General features: G+C 39.1%; 1 protein-coding gene across 1 annotated transcript in view; it reads left to right on the forward strand.

Moving 5' to 3' along the window:
- The first annotated feature begins 693 nt into the window (after window positions 1-693).
- LOC106878613 (uncharacterized) overlaps window positions 694-6,147 on the forward strand; it is a 77,345-nt gene continuing 71,891 nt past the window's right edge. The window contains exon 1 of the mRNA XM_014927886.3: window positions 694-1,738. The gene's annotated coding sequence lies outside the window, so the exon portion shown is untranslated. The remainder of the gene's footprint in view (window positions 1,739-6,147) is intronic.

The raw sequence follows: 6,147 nt of genomic DNA on the forward strand, positions 1-6,147 counted from the left end.
ATGGAACAATGGACAAACACACATTCCGACATAAACACACATTCCTATATCAATTCATACACACACACACACACACATATATATATATGTATGTGCATGTGTGTGTGTGTGAGAGCGCGTATTTAAGTATGTATGCATGTTTGTATGCGTGTATGTATATGATGAATTTGTGTGTGTGTGTGTGTATATATATATATATATACATATATTAAAATTTTGTGAATTGTGTGTGTGTATATATATACACATATATACACACATATATACATATATATATACATATATGTATATATATGTATATATATGTATACATATATATATATATATATATATATATATATATATATATATATATTTGTGGATGTGTGTGTGTGTGTGTGTGTGCGGTGTGTATCCACATATATCCACTTAAATTTAAGAGTATATATACCAGATTAAGAGATATACACCTATATATCAACATATATGTATACGCATGTGTGCGCTTGTGTGTGTATGTGCATGTATGGTGTGTGCCTAAATGTTTATGTCAATGAACAGACGCATGTACGCGTGTGTATGAGTGTGTGTGTGTGTGTATGTGTGTGTTTGAGTGTGCACACAAAGGAGAGACAACGGGAGGAGATTGGGTAGGACCTAGGTAGAGAGTATGACGGAGAGTAAAGCGGTAGAGAGGAAGGGGGTAAGTGTTCCAGACGGGGGGGAAACAACGACACGTTCCTTCCTCTATCCTGTAGGCTAAAACACTATTGTATCGGCTGCCTTCAGTCAGTCTACACAAACGAACGCTGGAGATTTTTACCTATCTGTCTATCTCCCAGTCTCACTCTCCGTTTATCTGTAACTCTATCAATTTTTGCTATCTATCTATCAATCAATCAATCAAACTATCTATCTATCTATCTATCTATCTATCTATCTATCTATCTATCTATCTATCTATCTATCTGTGTCTGTCTGCTTATCTATTTATCTGTTAATATATCTATCATTCTATTAATCTATCTGTCATTTCTATCAGTTTATCTATTAATCTGTCATTTCATCTATCGGTCTGTCTACCATTCTATCTATCTATCTATCTACCTTTCTATCTATGTTTGTCTGTCCATCATTCTCTCTATCATTCAATTGATCTATCATTCTATCTAGCTGTTTGTCTATCTGTTTGTCTATCTAGCAATCCAGCTATAAATTTGTGTCCTTCTTATATATACCTCTCAATCCGCCCAAGTGTCCGTGTCTATCTATCTATCTATCTATCTATCTATTTAGCTTGTCTACTTGTACGTTGGTCTTTCTGAGTATGACTCTGTTTCTCCATTTACGTACGGGTCTTTCGCTTTTCCAACGCTATCTATTAATCTATCTACATCTATCCTCCACCAATCTAACTAAACGACCAACCAACCTCTCTGTATAAATATACCTCTATCCGCATGTGAGTGTATGCGTGTGCGTATGCCTGTATGCACGCGTGTGTGTATATATGTGTGTGTATGTGTATGCCCGTGTATGTGTTTCGGTGTCCAGTTCCTATGAGAAAAAGAGAGAAAGAGAAAGAGAGAGGTTAAAAAAGAAAGACAGATACAGAAGTGTGAAGTGACAGCAAGAGAGAGAGAAAGAGAGATACATCGACGAACCAGCGGACGTACAGTTAACCACTGCCCAGTGGTTATGAAGAGCTATGAAGACCAATTTCTCCATTAAAGCTAAGCGCAATCGGAAACCCCAACAAGTTAAGTATCTGTCTTGCTTTTTCTTTCGTCCTTCTCTTCTTTCTCTTTGTCTCTCTTTCTTTCTCGTCAGACCGCCGATCTCTCTTCCTCTATCACTCCCCGTCAAATGACTTTTTTCACTTATATTTATGTTGGATTATACAAGAGGGCAGCTTTCGGGATAGGGGCCACTTGTAAACATCTGGAGCCTTTCCGAGGTTGATTTAGTCGGATACCTGTATGGTGGTGGTGGTGGTGGTGGTTCGTTACTTGCTTGCTGGCTTGCTAATGTTGTTATACCTGTCGTAGTGGCAGTGATGGTGGCGAAAGGGGGGAGGCTGAGTGGAAACAATGGTGGTGGTGGTGGTGGTCGTCGTCGTCGTGAAGTGGCTGCTGCGGTGAATCGGTTGTTGTACCTGTCGTAACATTGTTGTTGCTGGTTGTGACTAGTCCAAGTTCGAGTAGATTTACGACCAGAAGCGTTCCAAGCGTGACCTTCCAAATTGCTGTCATATATACTATATCCAAGACTACACTATCCAACGTGTCCTTCTAGTTTATTACATGGTAGGCCTTAAATTTGGAGATTCGACTGTCATTTCTGACAGGTAGGGCGACCACGAAGACGTTCGCTCCGTTAGCTTCTGGTAGTAGTGCCAGACGTGGTGGTGGCGGTGGTGGTGGCGGCGGCGGCACGGGGGCGGCGGCGCTGGTGGTGGTGGTGCTGCTGGTGAAGGTGGTGGTGGTGGTCATAATTGTGGTAGTGGTGAAGGTGACGCTGCTGATGGTGTTGTTCGTGTTGGTGGTAGTGGTGGGATGATTGGGGGGGAGTAGTCGTGGTAGTGGTGGGGAAGATGATGCTGCTGGTGGTGTCGGTGGTGATGGTGTTGGTAGTGGCAGTGGCGGTGGTGGTGTTGATGATGACGGTGGTGATGTTGGTGGTGGTGATAGCGATGTTGTGGTGGTGGGTTTTAATATTGGCGGTGGCGGTGGCAGCGGCAGTGGTGGTGGTGGTGGTGGTGGTGGTGGTGGTGTGATAGCAGTGGTGATGCTGGTGTTTGCATGGTGTTGCTGCTGCTACCGCTGCTGCTGCTGCTGTTTTTGCTGCTTGTTGGTGCTGATAAGCTGTTGCTGCGTTTGTAGTTCTCCTTACGTTGCTGTTTTGCCAACAATGTTGCTCCGGCACCTTCACTCGTTTCCTTTGACGGGACACATTTTTCAAGAATAAGTCAAAAAAAAAAAAAACACAAAAGTTTCAAATACATATAGCAAAATAGTTGTCTTTACTCCCTCTCCCTCTCTCTATCTATCTATCTATCTATCTATATATATATATATATATATATATATATATATATATATATATATATATATATATATATAATCCACGTTATCTCTTTTCTCATGCATACACACACACACACACATTGACTTTCACTTTCCCCCCATTAAATATCTGTTATCTCTGAATCTATCGAGTTTTCTCTCTACCTAACTGTATTTATATATATATATATATATATATATTTATATATATATATATATATATACACATACATACACACAAACATAGACATATACATACATACAAATGTACATATATATGTGTGTATAAATACATATATATACATATATATGTATTTATATATACATACATATATACATATATACACATACATACATACATGTATACACCCATGCATACTCTCACACACTATATACACACATGTAAGTATGTATATATATATATATATATATATATACTCACACATACACCTGTCTATCTTTCTTCCTATTTAGCATTTCATTTTAATATAGATATTGTGCATTTGTTAGTGTGTATATTGTATGTACATATGTATACATATATATATATATATATATATATATATATATATATATATATATATATATATATATATATATATATATATATATATATATACCTATATATATATATATCGTGTATTACCTGTATCTTTTGGGTTTAGTTAAATCCAATACCCTCCTCAACCTTACCTATATATATATATATATATATATATATATATATATATAGGTATGTATACATACATGTCTATTTACCTAGCTGTCATCTTCCTACCTACCCACTTCCTCATCCCTTATTCTGCTTTCTCATTAGATTTCTTCTCTTCGTACAAAAAGCGATGGAGTCACTACGTGGTATATCAACCTGCCTGAAATAGCAACTCAATCTATCTCACATGTACCTTAAAAAAGGAAGGACTTGTTCGACAATGTGGTAACGGTGGTTGTACAATAACTGTTGACCTTGGGCTAAACAAAATCCACAACTTTCTACGTCACTCTCTTTCAACCTCTCTCTCTCTCTCTCTCTCTCTCTCTCTCTCTCTTTCTCTCAGTATCTCTATCTTTCTTCCTCTCTACCTTTCCATCTGTGTTTCTCTCTCTTTCTCTCTTCTTATCTCTAATTCTCTCTCTTTCTCTCTTCCTATCTCTCTCTTTCTCTCTTCCTATCTCTCTAATTCTCTCTCTTTCTCTCTTCCTATCTTTAATTCTCTCTCTTTCTTTCTTTCTGTTTCCTTGTCTATCTCTCTATCTTCTTATTTTACTACTTCTCTTTCACTACCTCTCTCTATCTCTATCTCCCTACCTCTCTCAAACTCTCTCTGCCTCTGTCTATCTCTGTCCCTATCTTCCTACTTCTCTCAAACTCTCCCTATCCCTCTACCTCTCTCTGTCTCCTTTCCTCTCTCCCTATCTCCCAACCTCTCTCCATCTCTCTATCTCTCTACCTCTCTCAAACTCTCTCTGTCTCCCGACCTCTATCTCTCTATCATCTTACCTGTCTCTATTTCTCTATCCCCTGCCTCTCTCTATCTCCTTTCCTCTCTCTCAAACTCTCTACCTCTCTCAAACTCTATCTATCTACCTCTTTCTATCTCCCTATCTCTCTACCTCTCTTTACTTCCCTATCTCTCTGTCTCTCTATCTCCCTACCTCTCTCAAACTCTCTCTATCTCATCATCCTACCTCTTTCTGCACCATTCTTTCTTTCTTTCCTCTTTCTCATTGTCTCTTTAACAGGCACAATCTCTCTCTCTCTTTCTCTCTCCATCTCTTTGATTCTCTCCTTCTTTATTACACTTCGTACCCCCTTCCCCCACCACCATTACCACTCAACCTCCTTCACCGATTCCTTCTTTGCATTTCTTGTCCCCTTACTACCTCCTCTCCTCTCCTCTCGTTCTCTCTTTCTTTCTTCGTTCTTCTCCTTCTTTATGTGATTAATTTTCATCTCTTTAGTCCTCTGTTCTTCTCTTTTTTCCAATCTCTTTTACCACTTCTTTCTTTCTCTCCCTCTTTCTTTCTTTCTTTCTTCCACCCTCTTTCATTCTTTCTTTCTCTCCCTCTTTCTTTCTTTCTTTCTTTCATTCTCTCCCTCTTTCTTTCTTTCTTTCTTCCACCCTCTTTCATTCTTTCTTTCTCTCCCTCCCTCTTTCTTTCTTTCTTCCACCCTCTTTCATTCTTTCTTTCTCTCCCTCTTTCTTTCTTTCATTCTTTCTTTCTCTCCCTCTTTCTTTCTTTTTTTCTTTCTTCCACCCTCTTTCATTCTCTCCCTCTTTCTTTCTTTCTTTCTTCCACCCTCTTTCATTCTTTCTTTCTTCCACCCTCTTTCATTCTTTCTTTCTCTCCCTCTTTCTTTCTTTCTTTCTTCCACCCTCTTTCATTCTTTCTTTCTCTCCCTCTTTCTTCCTTTCTTTCTTCCACCTTCTTTCTTTCTTTCTTCTTTTCTTCCCTCTTTCCTCCCACACTCCTCTTAAATGTTCGTTCCTCTTTCATAACCTAATATTTCGCTTTCGTTTCTTTCTTTAGTTCTTTCGACATTTTACAATTTCATTCAATTTTCTCTTTCATTCTTTTTCTCTTCTTTTATTCCCAAAAGTTTTCATGCTGTCATTGTTGATGTCAACTTTGTCAGTTGTCATTAATGTCAATGTTGTTCTTCTTGTTACTGCTGCCGATGTTGTTAATATTGTCAATGTTGTGTTATTGTCCATGCCGTTGTTATTAATGTTGCGCTTGCTGGTGATAATGTTGCTGATATTATTAATAGTATGTCGCTGCCAATGCTGACATGGCTGTCATTATCATGGTTGTCAAAGACAGCGAGCTGGCAGAATCGTTAGCACACCAGGCGAAATGCTTAGAGGTATTTCCGTCTTCCACGACCTTCTGAGTTCAAATTCCGCCGATGTCGACTTTGCCTTTCGTTCTTTCGACTAGTCCCCTCCCCCAAAATTTCAGGCCTTTTGCCTATAGCAACGATAAACGTCGCCCTTTCAAAGCCTAGCCAGGCTCATGGGCCCGGTTTCCCGGTTTCTATGGCGTATGTGTTCCCCCACCCCGCAGCTGGACGGGACGCCAGTCCATCGCAGCGTTACTC

Source organism: Octopus bimaculoides, chromosome 20 (assembly GCF_046866305.1).
Source record: "Octopus bimaculoides isolate indiv1 chromosome 20, ASM4686630v1, whole genome shotgun sequence".
NCBI classification, from domain to species: Eukaryota; Metazoa; Mollusca; class Cephalopoda; order Octopoda; family Octopodidae; genus Octopus; species Octopus bimaculoides.